General features: G+C 41.7%; 1 protein-coding gene across 1 annotated transcript in view; it reads right to left on the reverse strand.

Moving 5' to 3' along the window:
• The window catches only part of SLC38A4 (solute carrier family 38 member 4), an 85,600-nt gene extending 68,188 nt beyond the window's left edge, over positions 1-17,412 (reverse strand). Inside the window, exon 1 of the mRNA XM_027542655.1 lies at positions 17,296-17,412. The gene's annotated coding sequence lies outside the window, so the exon portion shown is untranslated. The remainder of the gene's footprint in view (positions 1-17,295) is intronic.
• Positions 17,413-19,131: the final 1,719 nt, after the last annotated feature.

Below are 19,131 nucleotides of genomic sequence, written 5' to 3' on the forward strand. Positions count from 1 at the left end.
GAAAACTAACTTGTTTTTAGACAAACCAAAGTGCATTGTTCCTTAGACATGACGTTTTTAAATTGGAGGATAACTGCTTTACAATGCTGTGCTGTTTTCTTCTGTGCAACAAAGTGAATCAGTCATAAGTATATTTATGTGAATCAGCCATAAGTATATTTATATCTCCCCCCTTTTGAACCTATGCCCCAATCCCACCCCTGTAGGTCTAGATGATTTTTTAAGTGTCCTTGGCAATAAAGTTTCCCAAAATGGAATGTTTCATTACATAACTTAGCTTATATACTGTATTTCATCTTTATTTCTTACTAAGGAATATTTCAAAGTTATACAAATGTTGGTGGAATAATATACAGAAACCTTACATATATGCACTATCAGCTTCAACAATTATCAGCCAGGGTTAATCTCATTATGTGTAAACAACCACTCCATTATTTTAAGGCAAATCCCAAATATGTTAACTTCCAAGTAAACATATCTTTGTGTATCAGTAATAGAAAAGTACGCTTCTAAAAATGCAGTCACATAGCAGAGCTTTTAAAATCAAAACAACCCCTACTATTTACTGGTGATGTCTTGCAATCTTAGAGAAAGTTGAGCAAGCACCTGGGTTAGTAGATCAATACACATTTTGAAACCATACTGAAAGGGCACTCCAGGTTGGCCAGATTCTATCTGGAAGAAATGTTCAGTAAATTACAGATACTATGAGGAAGGATATTTGTGCAAAACTGCACAAAATGTAGCCAGCAGGACAGGACCCTCAAGGAAACAGGCAAAGAAATGACAACAAAGTGCAATTTTTCTTTAAAACAGAAGCAATTTACAAGAGTTAGATTGAAGAAGGCAGAAGATTAGAGTTTTAGGGTGACATTTTTAAGGTTGTATAAATTAACAAAATTCAGAATATTGAAAATTCTATCAGACATATGATTGGGATTTATCATCAAATAAATTACATGAGGTTAAAAAAAGAGAGAGATAAAGTGTGGTTGAACCTCTGGGTTAAAACAGACTTAGGAGAAATATCAACCAATGAGTGTGTTCACCTGTTTCATTCAGATTCAAACACAGTAAGGGTAAAACAAAAGAGAGAATCAGGTATTTGAACACTGCCTGAATATTTGATAATATTAAGGAAACATTGGTTTACTTAAGGTGTGAAGACATTTTAGCTATTTTTAAAGACTTCTTATCTTTTTGAGATACATCCTGAATCATGTATGGACCAAATGGTATGATGACTGAGATCTGCTTAGAAATAACCTGGTAATGATTATGGAGAAGGCAATGGCACCCCACTCCAATACTCTTGCCTGGCAAATTCCATGGATGGAGGAGCCTGGTAGGCTGCAATCCATGGGGTCTCTAAGAGTCAGATGCGACTGAGTGACTTCACTTTGACTTTCCACTTTCATGCATTGGAGAAGGAAATGGCAACCCACTCCAGTGTTCTTGCCTGGAGAATCCCAGGGATGGGGGAGCCTGGTGGGCTGCCGTCTATGGGGTCGCACAGAGTCGGACACGACTGAAGTGACTTAGCAGCAGCAGGGAGGAAAGGCTTGGGTATAGGTGAAATGCAACAGACAAGTATTAACAATTGTTGAAGTTAGATAGAGTTACAGAATATCATTCTCTACTTTGAAATATGTTAGAGATTTCCATATTAAACATGGTTAAGTTTCCTAGTTCAGAACTACTACATGTATTTCCCTTGATATTTCTCCAAGAAGTTTAAAAGCAGAAGGAAGACACTGTAAAGTTCTTCAACCAACCAGAAATTTCTATTAACTGGCACCTTTGAATTTGGCCATTACAGATGAAGTTCATGATGGTGAGCCCAGGGCACTCTGAAACATTGAAAGATTAAATTACATTTGATAAGACTGTGATTTAAAAATGAATCTTGCTATGTTCTAATTCTTTGAAAATCAGCAATCCATAGAAGGTACAATTTCCCCTTAATCAGAACACTGTATTCCTCAGTCATTTAACAGAGGTTTTCCTGGTGGCTCAGACAGTAAAGCGTCTGCCTGCAATGCAGGAGACCGGGGTTCGATTCCTGGGTCGGAAAGATCCCCTGGAGAAGGAAATGGCAATTCACTCCAGCACTCTTGCCTGGAAAATCCCATGAACGGAGGAGCCTCATAGGCTACAGTCCATGGGGTTGCAAAGAGTCGGATACGACTGAGCGACTTCACTTTTCACTTTCCATATCCTTAGTTAGACTAAGGAGACTTTTGAGCAAATGTTCTTCCTCTGTGACTGTGAAATTTGTACAGATCCATGTACATATGTGCACTTCACCTAATATTGAGAACTCCTTTAGAAGATGTTGTTATTCTGAAACAACTCTAGAGTTGTTCCAATAGAGTTTCAACCACTTAATAAAAGAGTAATTATTTACGGTGTGGCCCTAAATAGGAAAAAGTCAAAATTTGTATGGGACCCTTTATTCCAGACTCAGTATATTTTGCTATTTATTTAAAGTATAGCTGTTCTGTTTGTAATTGCATGCTATGGTCTAAACACATCCTTTTTAGGTCTGTAATTCAAAACACAAAAGGAGTTTGTTTAGACATAAGTGTAACCAGAAAAAGAGCTAATAGTTAGGGCCTTGATTTGATTGAAGCCATGCTTCAGTAAAATATCAACCAATTTGTAGGCAAGCATTAGAACTCTAATAATTTGGTATTATGTAGCTCGAATAACCAGTTAATTCATGGAAATTTTCACTTGTCTGAGGCTACAGGTTGTGTTTGTGAATAGCTTCAAGGATAGATGATTCATCATGAGACTATTTTAATTACTCTTTGTAGCTAATATCTAGGATTTGTTCCCTTCTTTATAAAAATTCATCCATCACTTGATTATTTCTTACTAAAACTAAAATCTGTGCCAAACCACACATATTTCCATAGATTTAAGAAGGGAAGAATCATTCTGTTTCCATTTGTTTGTATCCAGTCTCAGTGGGTGGGCCACTGGAGACTCTCTCTTCCTTGCTGACAGGCAGAGAGGGACTCTGTTCCTCCTTGTGATATCGATTAGGGTTGAAAGATGCAGAGAAGTCTAAACAATCAAGTTTTCTTCATCCTCCACTCACATCATTATCCTGTTAATTTTGTAAAGTCTGAAATCTCTTATTTAAGTTCTCACTAGTAATAAACATATTCATGACAGCCCAACATTATGCCAGGGACTTGTATCAAGTCAGTAATATCCTCACCTTTGTTCTTGTTCAGTCGTTAAGTCGTGTCTGACTCTTTGTGACCCTGTGGATTGCACCACACCAGCCTTCCCTGTCCTTCACTCTCTCCTGGAGTTTGCTCACATTTATGTTCACTGAGTTGATGATGCCATATTATCTCCCCATTTTTCACGTGGGGCAACTGATGATCAAAAAGATGGAGTAACTTATCCAAAGACCAAAGCTGGTGAAGGACTGGCTGAGCAGGACATGCATACCCCCATGTCTGACTGCAGAATCCAGTTCAATGTCCATGGAGTACCTACTCCATGTTGAACACTATTTCTAATAGGGTCCCTGTCACCAAGTAATGGACCTAAACTGGAGGGCTCAGCAAGAGAGTTGGGGCAAATAGAGCAGGTGTCATGGAGGAAAAATGGTATGGCTTCCGAGGTGAGAGGGGTCCAGGCAGGAGTAATGGTTTCAGAAGTTTGGACCCAAAAAAGCAAAATGACTACAGTCTACTTTATCTCAAATGTAATGTTCGTGCAGAGTCTGTCTGAGGTTGGCCTTGACCACCAGTTAAGGAGTTTGAACATTCTGTAATTCTGGTATAAAAAGTAATGTAAAGCATTGGATTTTGTTTCATTCTTCAAAGCGTGGATACTGCTATAGGGTTACAACATTGTTTGAAAGTAACTGTACAGCTAGTACTTGATTTCTATGTACATTAATATAATACATGCAGTATTTATATTTCATTTTTCTTTCAGAAAAGCTCTACTTCTTTTCTTTAAAGAACAAAAATTCGAAAAAAAACAACCTCCCCATCACCCCTTAAAAAAAATCACTACAGTGCTGGGAACCACAGTTTATGTATGTGCTTATATTTTGTGTCTGCCCCCCTACGCCAATGACTGTCATCATTAGTCACATAAGTAAACAGCATTAGTATAAGAAAAGTAAACTACATTCAGTGGGCCTTTTGTTCAGTCTTCCCATTGACAGCCAAGTGTTGGCTCCTTCAAGATTGCAGGGTTGAGTTAACTGCCCTACCACATGCTGTGACCATGTGGTCCAAACACAGGAGACGTGACCCAGAAGAACAGCCTGTAAATCAATATGAGATATCTAACATTTACACAAAATAAAAATAAATCATAAAGACAGTACAAACAATTCTATTTCATTTTGAAAGATTCAGAAAAGCAGATTTGCCTATCAAAGACGTTATAAGTTATTTTAGCTATGACATTCCTGGTCCTTTCTGTTTTAGGCTTTGGAACGAGCATCCTGTATCTACCTTCCATCCTCAGGCAGAGGATGTGGGATAAGAAATATTTTTCTGGTAACATAAAGCATTAAAATGGAGATTTAGTGGGCAATGCCTTCAGTTAAACTTTCTTCTAGTCAGGGTTCCTGAGTGATAGTGTTATGTTGTGAATTGTTGTGACTCAGAAAGCCCATAATGTAAAATTCTAAAAACTTAAAGGAGTATTTACACTTTCAGATCGTAGTGGATATTTCTTTCTTTCCTCTGCTTGGAGGCATGGTAGTATTAGGGTGGGAAGTTGCCTAATTAGGTGCTGACTGATGGAGGGGCCAAGCTTACCTCTTCCAGTCCTACCAGAAGTGATGCACTCCCTTACTCATTACAGCCACCAGCGTCCAGGTTTGTGGGCATTCAGGTGAGCGGTAACATCCTCTCTTAACACTTAAGTGACCTCTAGGGGATGCTCCTCCCATTGGCCGGAGGGATGAAGCAGAGTAAGGTAACACTGACTGTCTCTGGACCCTTGATAGTTGCCCTGGGGCCAAAGATGCTATTTTGACTCTCAGTGACCCTGTCAAACTAAAGTGCCATTTGCTGGCATTTCCAGTCATGTGCCTGTCCCTGAGTTATCAGCTATGTGACTGAGCATAAACTGGCAGGGGATTTCCTACTACAGAGGCTTTGTTTTTGTTAGTTTCAAGAAATTGGAGTTGTCTAGACTAAATGTAAAATCACAGAATAGATTATTAAATGGGTGTGGAAATTTTAATAGATTCTAGATTTTAGAACTTAGTGTCTGAAGACATACTTTCTCTGCCCTATTCCTTTTCTCCTTTCCATCCCTCCAATGACCTCCATCTTAAATGGAGATGTAGTTCATACACCTTTTTGCCCTACCATACAAATGTCATTTTTAAGAGAAACATTCAAATTTTACCTTCACATTTCACGTCATCAAGTTCCTTCAGCACCTCTTTAATCCAACTAAAGTTCTAAATAAGTATATCAAGTGAGAGGAAAAAATACAAAAATATACGAGTAAGTACAGTCAAACAATTGGAATACTACTTGCCAATAGAAAGGCCCCAACTATGAATCAGATCAGATCAGTCGCTCAGTCATGTTTGACTCTTTGCGACCCCATGAATCTCAGCACGCCAGGCCTCCCTGTCCATCACCAACTCCCGGAGTTCACTCAGACTCAAGTCCATTGAGTCAGTGATGCCATCCAGCCATTTCATCCTCTGTCGTCCCCTTTTCCTCCTGCCCCCAATCCCTCCCAGCATCAGAGTCTTTTCCAATGAGTCAACTCATCGCATGAGGTGGCCAAAGTACTGGAGTTTCAGCTTTAGCATCATTCCTTCTAAAGAAATCCCAGGGCTGATCTCCTTCAGAATGGACTGGTTGGATCTCCTTGCAGTCCAAGGGACTCTCAAGAGTCTTCTCCAATACCACACTTCAAAAGTATCAATTCTTCGGCGCTCAGCCTTCTTCATAGTCCAACTCTCACATCCATACATGACCACAAGAAAAACCATAGCCTTGACTAGATGAAACTTTGTTGGCAAAGTAATATCTCTGCTTTTGAATATGCTATCTCGGTTGGTCATAACTTTCCTTCCAAGGAGTAAGCGTCTTTTAATTTCATGGCTGCAGTCACCATCTGTAGTGATTTTGGAGCCCAGAAAAATAAAGTCTGACACTGTTTCCACTGTTTCCCCATCTATTTCTCATGAAGTGGTGGGACCGGATGCCATGATCTTCGTTTTCTGAATGTTGAGCTTTAAGCCAACTTTTTCACTCTCCACTTTCACCTTCATCAAGAGGCTTTTGAGTTCTTCTTCACTTTCTGCCATAAGGTTGGTGTCATCTGCATATCTGAGGTTATTGATATTTCTCCCAGCAATCTTGATTTCAGCTTGTGCTTCTTCCAGTCCAGCGTTTCTCATGATGTACTCTGCATAGAAGTTAAATAAACAGGGTGACAATATACAGCCTTGACGAACTCCTTTTCCTATTTGGAACCAGTCTGTTGTTCCATGTCCAGTTCTAACTGTTGCTTCCTGACCTACATACAAATTTCTCAAGCGGCAGATCAGGTGGTCTGGTATTCCCATCTCTTTCAGAATTTTCCACAGTTTATTGTGATCCACACAGTCAAAGGCTTTGGCATAGTCAATAAAGCAGAAATAGATGTTTTTCTGGAACTCTCTTGCTTTTTCTATGATCCAGTGGATGTTGGCAATTTGATCTCTGGTTCCTCTGCCTTTTCTAAAACCAGCTTGAACATCAGGAAGTTCACGGTTCACATATTGCTGAAGCCTGGCTTGGAGAATTTTGAGCATTACTTTACTAGCGTGTGAGATGAGTGCAATTGTGCGGTAGTTTGAGCATTCTTTGGCATTGCCTTTCTTCGGGATTGGAATGAAAACTGACCTTTTCCAGTCCTGTGGCCACTACTGAGTTTTCCAAATTTGCTGGCATATTGAGTGTAGCACTTTCACAGCATCATCTTTCAGGATTTGGAATAGCTCAACTGGAATTCCATCACCTCCACTAGCTTTGTTCATAGTGATGCTTTCTAAGGCCCACTTGACTTCACATTCCAGGATGTCTGGCTCTAGGTCAGTGATCACACCATCGTGATCCCTATGATCAACTATGAATACAACAACCCATTTCCCAGGTGGTGCTAGTGGTAAAGAACCCACCAGCCAATGCAGGAGACAAAAGAGATGCAGTTTTGATCTCTGGGTCAGGAAGATCCCCTGAAGGAGGGCATGGCAACCCACTCCAGTATTCTTGCCTGGAGAATCCCATGGACAGAGGAGCCTGTTGGGATATGGTCCATAGGGTTGCAAAGAGTTGGACACAACTGAAGTGACTTAGCACGCATGCATGCATGGATACAACAACTTGAATGACTCTCAAGAGCATTATACCAAGTGAAAAAAAAATTGATCCCACACAAGATCCCATACACTATGATTTCTTTTATGTAACATCCTCAAAATGATAAAAATAAATAAAGAGATGGAAAATAGCTGTTTGCCAAGGGCAGAGAGAAAGAGGAGGGTGTGACTACAAAGGTTCTTCATCTCGGTAGCATGGAAGCTCTGTCTCTTGGTTGTGATGTGGTTGCATAAATCTGTGCATGTGATAAAATGACACGGAAAATATATACACATATTGCACCGATGTCACTTTCCTGGCCTTGATATTGTAAGAAAATTATGTCCCAGGTAACCACTGGAGGAAACTAGCTTTGAAAGGTACATGGGGTCTCTCTGTGTTAACTTTGCAACTTCCTGTGAAACTATAATGGCTTTAAAATTATAAATTTATACAAATCAACCAACAGTGCGGACTCCTCTGCACAGCAAGTATAAATACAGCATAGCTAACGATGCCAAAAAAGTATCAGATCTTTTTCAAAGGTGTGCTGTCACTAAAGAGCTGCTTCAAAGGCAAGAAGAAATAAAATCGTGCTGAACTGTGTTCTCGGGGCTGTCACAGCGGCCTCCATTTCTGCAGAGCTCTGAACCATCTGTTTTCCAGGAATGCACAAAGTGAGGGTGGAAGCACAAACCCCTTTAGTTGGATCCCACCAACAATCAAGGTCGGTTTGGTCGTTTGGTCTGTAAGAACATTCTGCATCCAGGTACCATATTCCTCTGTCCCCTTTGGAAAAATTCCAGAAAATAAGACCATAGCATGTAGCCCCATGTAGCATGCAGGAAACGTTTCTTCACCGTAGCCTCTCCCTGTAAAGAATGCCTCTCTCTCCCCACCTTTTTCAGTTCTTTGCTATGTCTCCCTCCAAGTTTGCCTGACTTATTAGCCTGATCTTTCTAGTGAAGTTGTATTAATGGCAAAGCAGGCAAACCTGTGAATGATGTGGTAACCCCAGGCGGTGGCCTTCTGCGGTCCTCCCTGTGCATAGCGACCCAGCTCATGCTCCCTACGAGCCGGAGGGACCTGAGCGTTACCTGTGAACCACCAGTTGCCCCTGGAGAAGCTGCTGGGCAGCCCTCACCAAGTACCAACACTGCGAACACAGCAGCCTGATCAGCTTTTGGCCAAAGTGGCCTCCTGGTGAATTACACCTTTTTTTCTTTTTCTCATTTAACATTTTTATAGTACTGTGAGTGTACCCAATGTTATAAAATTATGCCAAAACAAAGAGTAAAGTCCTGGTCTTGAGGAGTATGCGGTGTAAAAGGCACGAATGACGCAAGGAAAAATAACAGCAAGAACACACAGAGTGGGGAGGAAATGTAAGGTAGAATCAATAAGACTTTCAATGAACCAAGAATGGAAAGGCTACAGGCAGGGCTCCAGCTCCTCCCCATAAAACAGAAATACAATAGCAGTAGCAACAGTAACATTTGGGGGTGTTTATTGTTATTAATATGTATCGTGCAGTATTGTCGAATTAATTCTGTAACACAGGTACTTTTACTATACCTACCTGGAAATAAAGAGTTTCTTTTAACTGTTAACAAACACCTCTAATGCTTACAAAGTGCCAAATATGCTTCTGAATAAACTAACTCATTTAATTCTCATAAAATCCTTCTGAAATAGGAACTGTTTCACTCACTTTACAGATAAAGAGAATGAAGCAGTCAGGTTAAGTGACTTGCTCAGTGTGGCTCAGGTAGAAAGTAAGGGAGCCAGAATTTAAACCTGAGAAGTCAGAAGGATGGAGCCAAGATCCAAATCCAGGAAGCCCAACTCTGTGATGGCTCCAGGATTCATATCCACATGCCCTGACTCTCAAACCTGTGTGTTTCCTTATGTGCATGAAACACAATGAAAAAATAATTTAATTTTAAAATGTTTATATTGATTATTCACAATGCAGATTTATTTTGTAAAGGCCTTTAATATTGTGACGAAAAAGTGTTTATTTGAAGAATAAATATTGTTTTAAAAAAAAAAGGCATGGGATTCTCCAGGCAAGAGTCCTGGAGTGGAGTGCCATTGCCTTCTCCAAAATGAAGTGTTGGGAATAGGTAAATATAGCAAGTAGATGATTGTTCACCTAGGACTAGAGTTGTGGGGCTTCCCTGGTGGCTCAGTGGTAAAGAATCTGCCTGCAGTACAGAAGACCTGTGTTTGATCTCTGGTTTGGGGAGATTCCCTAAAGGAGGGCATGGCGACTGACTCCAGTACTCTTGCCTGGACAATCCCATGGACGGAGGAGCCTGGCAGGCTGCAGTCCGTGGGGTTGCACGGAGTCGGACACGACTGAAGTGACTAAGCAGCATCAGCAGCAGAGGGATTGTGAGAAAATGGGTAATGACTGCTAATGAGTATGTGGCTTTTTTGGGGGGAGGGGTGATAAAAATGTTCCAAATTTGATTGTAATGATGGTGGCATAACTTTCCAAATACACTGAAACTCATTGAATTGTATACTTAAAATTGATACATTTTTTTGTGTATGAGTTATATCTCAATAAACTTCTTACTGAAAAATAAAATAAAATAAAATAAAAATTTAAAAAAGGGAACATGTTTTCCTCCTTCCTTCCTTCATTCAATAAACATGCATGAGTGTCTGTTTACGCCAGACACTATGTGAGGTACCAGGGTGACAGCAGTGACCAAAAGAGACAAAAATGAGAGAAAACAAGGGAACCAGACATGATGTTCATTTTAATGATGAATACACACTAGATTTATCAGGAGCGCTGGGGGAAAAGAGCCAACAGGAAATAAGGGAACATTTCAATCTTATTATACAGGGAATGACACTGATCTGGGCTGGACTGTCCCACATGAGTATTATTTAGTCCTCTTTTCACTGCCTCCCTTCTGTTTCCCTCATTGTAGTTACAGCACTTCGAGGAGAACACGTTATCAAACAACACTTAGTACAGACATTTGTTAACACATCAAACAGTGCTTTGGGTGACAGAAGGAGTAACATTAATGATAAGAGCTATCACATATTAAACGCTTCTTATGTGTTAGGCATTGGTCTAGAATTTTACATATGTTAACTCATTTAATAGATCGTGAGATTGATTCTATTATGATCCAAATTTTATAGACGAAGAGATTGAAACTCAGAAAGATTAAGAAACTTACCCAAGGATCTAATGCTAAAATGTGGAGATTTTAATCTGTTAACGCAAATTAGGTTTGGGATTACTTATAGGTTTCAGTCACTCTTTGAATTCCCTTCCTCATGACAGTGTGAGTGAGTGTTTTACAAGTCTGGAAATGGTGAAGTGGCATGCAGACCTCTGAACCTGCAATGAAAAACTAGTATAAAAGATCCCTAAAGAAAAACGAGATGCTGGGAGTTAAGTTTTCAAAGTCTACTATCAAAACCTAGAATTTTAATTGGCTTAAACCTCTATTTTGGAGATAAGAGAGTGAAATTTATTACTGTCTTCTCATTTCATTTTTTTAATAAATTTTTTACTTTCTGATTCTTCTTTAGCATGCTAAAGTGAAAAATAAAATCAACAAAAACTAAAATAAGAAGAGAAATCCACATCCCTCCAAGCTACCTTTTAAGAAAAGCATAATAAAGCATTAGCTAGGAAGTCTTTTTCATGATCATGTGGATTGTACCTATACCAAAATAAAATGTCCCCTTGAGAACAAGAAAAATAATTTGGTTTTCCCGTACAGAGGACAACAAGGTCTGGTCTTCCTATCTGAGCTTAGGTTTTAAAACACTAACATTATAAAGAGTTATAGTCCTCTATTATAGGGCCATAATAAAATGATAAAATAATAAAATGTATCACTAACTCTTATTATATTCAGACATTTTGTTCCCTGTTAGCACAGTTCACTTCCGACATTCAAGAGAGAGGCAGAGCTATGGGACATTTGCAGAGAAAGCATGTTAGGACCCAGACCATATACTCACCCAACCCCCACATCCCCACCCATCCCCACCCCCACCCTCACCTCCTCCGAGCAATCTCCACTGAACTCTTAAATTCCCCATATGGTCTCTACCTTCTTTCTCTGCTTAGGCCAGTCTTTCTGTTGAGAATCCTCCCCTACTTCCTTCACTTCTTTGCCTGGCTGACTTTTATTTCTGCTTCAAAACCCATCTGAGGTATCATCTGGTCTAGAAATGTTCTCTGACCCCTTTCCTAAGCCAGATTTGGTGGCAGAGTGCTCAAATCTGATTTTTTTCCCCTGGCCCTTCACATGCTGTTAACACAACTGTTTGCTTATTTATTCTTTCCTTCACTAGACTCATCCTTCTACTCAACAAACATTTTTTGATCACCTAGTATTCGCCTGGGACTCTGGTAGGTGTTAGGCAGACGAGGAGAAAAGAAACTCCCAAATACTTCCTGGGGGATAATGATATTCAATGATTGTTTGCAGAATGAATGAATGAAATTAGGTCACTACAAACAGTGGAAAGAAGACCAGAAGATTAGCAGGCACGTGAAAGTGATTTGTTTTTCTCCATTCTACCGTTTCTCACAGCCCATTCTGTTGTATAACACCTCTCTAAGCTTCTTGATTTAAGTTTTTGCTCTCCTCGTGGTCTTCATCTTACTGCTGTCTTTATAGGAAGCAGGAACCTTGGCATAGGAGGGACCACAGTTCTGATGCCAGCCCTGTCGCTTACTATCTCTGTGATCCTTGGCTCTTTGCTTAATTTCTCTGAGCTGGAATCTCCTCCTCTGTAAAATGGAAATTACAAATATCTATACAGTGGAGTATTCTGTGGAAAATTCTGAAAGAGATGGGAATACCAGACCACCTGATCTGCCTCTTGAGAAATTTGTATGCAGGTCAGGAAGCAACAGTTAGAACTGGACATGGAACAACAGACTGGTTCCAAATAGGAAAAGGAGTACGTCAAGGCTGTATATTGTCACCCTGCTTATTTAACTTCTATGCAGAGTACATCATGAGAAACGCTGGACTGGAAGAAACACAAGCTGGAATCAAGATTGCCGGGAGAAATATCAATAACCTCAGATATGCAGATGACACCAACCTTATGGCAGAAAGTGAAGAGGAACTAAAAAGCCTCTTGATGAAGGTGAAAGTGGAGAGTGAAAAAGTTGGCTTAAAGCTCAACATTCAGAAAACGAAGATCATGGCATCCAGTCCCATCACTTCATGGGAAATAGATGGGGAAACAGTGGAAACAGTGTCAGACTTTATTTTGGGGAGCTCCAAAATCACTGCAGATGGTGACTGCAGCCATGAAATTAAAAGATGCTTACTCCTTGGAAGGAAAGTTATGACCAACCTAGATAGCATGTTCAAAAGCAGAGACATTACTTTGCCAACAAAGTTTCATCTAGTCAAGGCTATGGTTTTTCCTGTGGTCATGTATGGATGTGAGAGTTGGACTGTGAAGAAGGCTGAGCGCCGAAGAATTGATGCTTTTGAACTGTGGTGTGGGAGAAGACTCTTGAGAGTCCCTTGGAGTGCAAGGAGATCCAACCAGTCCATTCTGAAGGAGGTCAGCCCTGGGATTTCTTTGGAAGGAATGATGCTAAAGCTGAAACTCCAGTACTTTGCCACCTCATGCGATGAGTTGACTCATTGGAAAAGACTCTGATGCTGGGATGGATTGGGAGCAAGAGGAGAAGGGGACGACAGAGCATGAGATGGCTGGATGGCATCACTGACTCGATGGACACGAGTCTCAGTGAACTCCAGGAGTTGGTGATGGACAGGGAGGCCTGGCGTGCTGCAATTCATGGGGTCACAAAGAGTCGGACACAACTGAGTAACTGATCTGATCTGATCTGATCTGATACTGTGGAGTATTGTGTGAAGATTAAATGTGATTCACACATTAAAAGGGCTTGACTCTTAGTCTGACTTTGAAGAGTCTTCCTTTCTTTTGGCTCTCCCCTTCTTCTATCCCTCATCTTCCTACAAGACATCATCAGGGTAGTAGTAGTATGCGAGATGGTTTCATGTGACACATGGAATTTTTTAGAATAGTAATATTACTTTTATATATATTATACATTTTTAGAATAGTAATATTACCTATACATATTAAAATATATGTTCATTAAACTTCATTAAATTTTTGTTTTCTATAGAAATTATTGCTTTGGATTTGCAAGAAATAAAACATTTAAGTTTTTTTAAAATAGGAAAAGAATCTGAAAAAGAATGGAGATATATATACTCCAATACAAAAAAAAATTTTTTTAATGAGAAGAAAAAAAAATAGTTACAAAAATTATTGTCAGTACAAAGGATGGGGGGTGGGGGGGGGTATGCCTAAAAACCACTGCAGAAATGAACAAAAATGATAATATAAAAGAAGAAAAACCTTTAGCTCAGAAGTTCACAAGCTGCTATATTATGCTTGTCCTGAGAGCTTGATAAACTGAGAAGCCTCTTAAAAGTGAAAGGGAGAGTGAAAAAGTTGCTTAAAACTCAACATTCAAAAAACTAAGATCATGGCATCCAGTCCCATCACTTCATGACAAATAGATGGGGAAATAATGGAAACTGTGACTTTATTTTCTTGGGCTCCAAAATCACTGCAGATGGTGACTACAGCCATCCTGTTTTTAAAAGATGCTTGCGCCTTGGAAGAAAAGTTATGACCAACCTAGACAGCATATTAAAAAGCAGAGACATTACTTTGCCAACAAAGATCCATCTAGTCAAAGCTATGCGGTTTTTCCAGTAATCATGTATGGATGTGAGAGCTGGACTATAAAGAAAGCTGAGCACTGAAGAATTGATGCTTTTGAACTGTGGTGTTGGAGAAGACTCTTGAGAGTCCCTTGGACTACAAGGATATCCAACCAGTCAATCCTAAAGGAAATCAGTCCTGAATATTCATTGGAAGGACTGATGCTGAAGGTGAAACTCCAATACTTTGGCCACCTGATGTGAAGAACTGACTCATTGGAAAAGACTCTGATGCTGGGAAAGACTGAAGGCAGGAGGAGAAGGGGACAACAGAGGATGAGATGGTTGGATGGCATCACTGACAAAATGGACGTAAGTTTGAGCTAGCTTTGGGAGTTGGTGGTGGACAGAGAGGCCTGGCATGCTGCAGTCTATGAGTCACAAAGAGTCGTACACAAATGAGCAACTGAACTGAACCATAGTTATGCATTTCTCAAATCTCACTTGTAAAAAAAAATCCAGTCCTGGGTCTGACAAATATTAATTCTTAAGCTGCTTTTGGCTTTCTTAGGATAGAATTAGTCTCTAATAGACTAAGAAGTCAGTCTTGGGTCTCCAGAACCTATCTAGTTCTGACTATGATTAAATATAAAGTGAAAGAAGATTGTTCTGTACACTTAAGAATAATTAATTCCTAAACAGAACTTCCAAAGATGTTCTATGTCCCCCACACTGTGTATCTCCATTTCTTGATCTATAATATAGCTAGAATAATAGAATCTAGCTCAATAGGCTAGGGTCAGATGAGGGTCAAATGTTAAAAGAAGCACTTAGTAACATATAGGGAATATAGTAATTGATATGTATGCGTGAGCCATTATTATGATGAATGGAGCAGAAACTAGCCTCTTTGGGGCACCTAGCACTGCATACTCTGGCAGAAGAGCTGACCTCCTATGCCCACAGCCTTGAAAGTTATTTATCCCTTTACCCCAGTCTTCCTGTTTTTTGAGGTTTTGTGATAAAATCAGCCCGTTAGAAGCTTTCTGTCTCTGAACACATATGTGTTGTTGTTTAGTCGCTAAGTCATGTCTGACTCTTTGCCACCCCATGGTATTCTGTAACTTGGGGAGATCAGACACTGTCTTCAGTGTCTCTGTGCTTACAATCTTCTACCTAAAACACAGATTTTCTGTAGATTCATTTGTTAGAATTTGAGACTGTATCACACACACACAAACATTTCTTGTGTTCCATATGAGAGAGTCCACCAGTCTCACCCACTCCTTAGAGACTTATCTGCAGTGTGGAGACAAAAAAAAAAAAAAAAAAACCCCCACAGGCGAATTTACACCCCCTCCCAGCAAAAGTCAAGGTAATGAAAAGTTTTAACCAAAGCTGAAACAAACCCAGGCCCTGGAAATGTGATCTGGGTGTAGGATCCTCTCTTTACAACATAAGACAATTTAGTCATAATGATGTCATAATGCTTATGTCTGCACTGCCTAGGGAGCGAATAAAGATGAATATAGGAAATCAGGAATTTGGGAAACAGACCATTCATAGTGAAAGGCTGGCCACTCCCTCCTTTCCTTAAGGGTGCCAAAGTGCGCCACTACCCAACCAATAACAAAGAAAGCAGGTCCAGCAGCCTTGGGGGATGGGGCACCTGACCAGGAGGAGGTGGAGGTTAAGTGCAAGACCAGGTCTTCTTACACCTCCAGCAGAGGTTACCCTTCGCTTCTCCTCTCTTCTCAGGGTCTAAGATCCCTCTGAGACAGGTAGAAATACACCTTTTGCACTAAGAGATACACATCAAGAGCCAACCTGGCGTCCTCCGGTGAAATCAGGCCCAGGTATTTAAAGGCTCTGCGGAGGACTGCAGGTGGGGATTTCTGGATCATCCCTGGTTTAGTTTACCCAGTTCCTCTAACCAAGTCGGCAACCTGGTACCCACTTCCTGGGCTGGTTCGGTGCACATGGAAGGGACACTCGCAACCTTTCCCTGCTGGTTCACTAGGGGAAGCTGGGGGACGCGCGGTTCTCCACTTCCAGCCAACGCCCACTAGGGCGCACGCCCACCTGTGCGAAGAGCCCCTCCCTGAACCTCGCGGCGCTCTGGAGCTGGTCCCCGCGCTCACCCCTCTCCTCTCCCGGACTGCGAGGTGCTCCCAGCGTCCCCGCTCTCTTCCTTCCATTCTTTCTCTCCCTTTTCTCCATTTTCCTTCCTACTCCTACCCCTCTCGGGGTCTGGACCCTTATCGCTCTCTCCTTCTCTCCTCCTCCTTGGACTTCAACCCTCTTCCCCGACGGCCCCTCTCCGTTCCCTTGGTTCCGCTTGTCTTTCCTGCTCGCTTTTCTGCGCCGCTCTTTCCCTGTTTTCTGCGCGCCCCAGTCTTCTCAGTCCGACGGCAAGGAACGCGCTCACCGCCAGCAGCCACGGTCCCCAGATCCAGCGCTGATCTCGCCTTCTTCCTCCCCTACAGGAGCCTCCCCGGAGTTTCCTGGGCCAAGCCCGAACTCCCGACCCAGGGAACCGCGCTGGCCTCCCAGGGGGCCCAGCTGTCAGGGAAGATGGGTCTATTTTAGGTCCTGCATCCAGTGTCCCCACCCCGAGGACGCGGGCACTGGTCCCGCGACTCGGGTAACACCTCTCCAGCACGATCCTTAGCTAACGTGGAGCCAGTTCCTCCAGAGGGTCTCGGATCCCCTGGCCAGGCAGGCGGCGGCGCCACTGCTGTGGATGGCGGTCTCAAAACAAGCATCTCGAAATTCGAACACCCAGGGAACCCGGGCTCGCGGGCGGGGCGTTCCAGCTCAAGCCAACCACTGCCAGCCCCCCCAGGAATAGGCCGCCTTGGCACAGTCACTTCTCCTGGCATAGAGACTCACAGGAGCTTTCCCAGCCTGTGCCCTTTACCTCGGTTTGCCCTGGTTTACTTAATTTCTAGTCAGTCCGGTCATTAGCCTGCAGTAACCCACACGCAGTGGGATCCTTTGGAAAATGATAAGGATTTAGGACCATCAACAAGACACGAGGAGCCATAACGCCTGACCTAAGCCCCAGAAGGTTGAGAGACCACGCTGCAGACGTGTGCCTGTCCCCATGCGCACACGAGCGCGCGCGCGCACACACACTCATATCCCAGTTGGGATCCAGCCACAGGTTTGCACACTGACAAGTCTTTAAGTCAACGGAAAATATAAACAGCTTCACTCACCCGCCTTTTTCTTCCCTCTCCCGATTGGGATCCAGGGGAAAAGGGTGGATTGAGAGACCCTTCTTTCTTTTCTTTTCGCCTTTCTAAAGAGTGGAAATTTCCATCATGTGATAGGGGGCAGCATCCCCAGTGTCGCGTTTCCTGTGGACCCTCCCTTCCAGCCCCAGCCACCAATCGTCAGGCGGCAACCTGAGATGTCAACGAAAGCATCCTCCCAGGTGGGGCTGAGCTGTCCAGCTGTCCCCCAAGAGTGAAGCCTGGGACCTGCCAGCCCCTGCTCCAGCTTTCCTGGACCCACGACAACAGAGGATATCGTGGTGTGAGTTGAGCTTTTCTGTGGGTTTTTTTTTTTTTTTTAAACAATTAAGTTCCTTCATTAGTCAAGGTTGCATTTATTGTATCTGTCCTATATGTGGAAATACATGTCCATACTCATTTTGAAGTCTGTAAAAGAGTCTTTCTTTCAGTAGGTGGCCCTAAACTTCCTGTAGGTTTGATGATGTCAAACCTGAATCTGACATAAAGGAAAAAAAATTGAGGAAGGGTTGTAAATGAAAAACCTGTCATTCACAGTAAAAATCACTTAATGCAAGAGCAGTGTAGAAGATAGCTTTCCAGCCCTTAACCATGGCTAGGGGTCTTTTGTGGTCATTTCCCACCCACTCCAAGATTCCACTGTAAGCATAATCCTCAGTATATATGAAGAAGGAATTAGGATTTAATAAATAGCACTACAATTTCAGTTCTGCTTGTTAAAGGCACCACTTACCATTTTAAGGAAAGCTGTTTACATTGAAACTTTTCTGAGGTTAACCAAAATTCCTGTTTCCAAAAAGCCTATGCGTGTAACAAATATGTTCACAACCTCCCGTTTATTTAATGCTCGTTTGTCATTCTTTAAGGGAGAAAATGTTCTCCTGTAGAGATCTGAGCCCCACAGTTTAACAAACTTATCAGGCAACACAAATTACTTTTTAAATTATCATATACCAAATTTAACTTTATCCAGAATGGTAAGGTTCACTGTTCAGACTGTGAATATCTAGAACCGTCTTATTTTACAGTTCCCATTACCTAATACATCAGCAGCATCTCAGCACTTTAAAAAAAAAAAGGAAAAAAAACAAAAACAAAAATCCATCCACATAATGCAGATATATAATAATCAGGAGGATTAAAAACTCTCCATTAACACACATACACACACATCAGTTCAGTTCAGTCAGTCAATCATGTCCGACTCTTTGCAACCCCATGAACTGTAGCATGCCAGGCCTCCCTGTCCATCACCAACTCCCGAAGTTTACCCAAACTCGTGTTCATCCAGTCAGTGATGCCATCCAGCCATCTCATCCTCTGTCGTCCCCTTCTCCTCCTGCCCCCCAATCCCTCCCATCATCAAAGACTTTTCCAATGAGTCAGCTCTTCGCATGAGGTGGCCAAAGTACTGGAATTTCAGCTTTAGCATCATTCCTTCCAAAGAACACTCAGGACCGATCTCCTTTGAATGGACTGGTTGGATCTCCTTGCAGTCCAAGGGACTCTCAAGAGTCTTCTCCAACACCACACTTCAAAAGCATCAGTTCTTCAGTGCTCATCTTTCTTCACAGTCCAACTCTAACATCCATACATGACTACTGGAAAAACCATAGCCTTGACTAGACGGACCTTTGTTGACAAAGTAATGTCTCTGCTTTTGAATATGCTATCTAGGTTGGTCATAACTTTCCTTCCAAGGAGTAAGCGTCTTTTAATTTCATGGCTGCAGTCACCATCTGTAGTGATTTTGGAGCCCAAAAAAATAAAGTCTGACACTGTTTCCACTGTTTCCCCATC

Source organism: Bos indicus x Bos taurus, chromosome 5 (assembly GCF_003369695.1).
Source record: "Bos indicus x Bos taurus breed Angus x Brahman F1 hybrid chromosome 5, Bos_hybrid_MaternalHap_v2.0, whole genome shotgun sequence".
NCBI classification, from domain to species: Eukaryota; Metazoa; Chordata; class Mammalia; order Artiodactyla; family Bovidae; genus Bos; species Bos indicus x Bos taurus.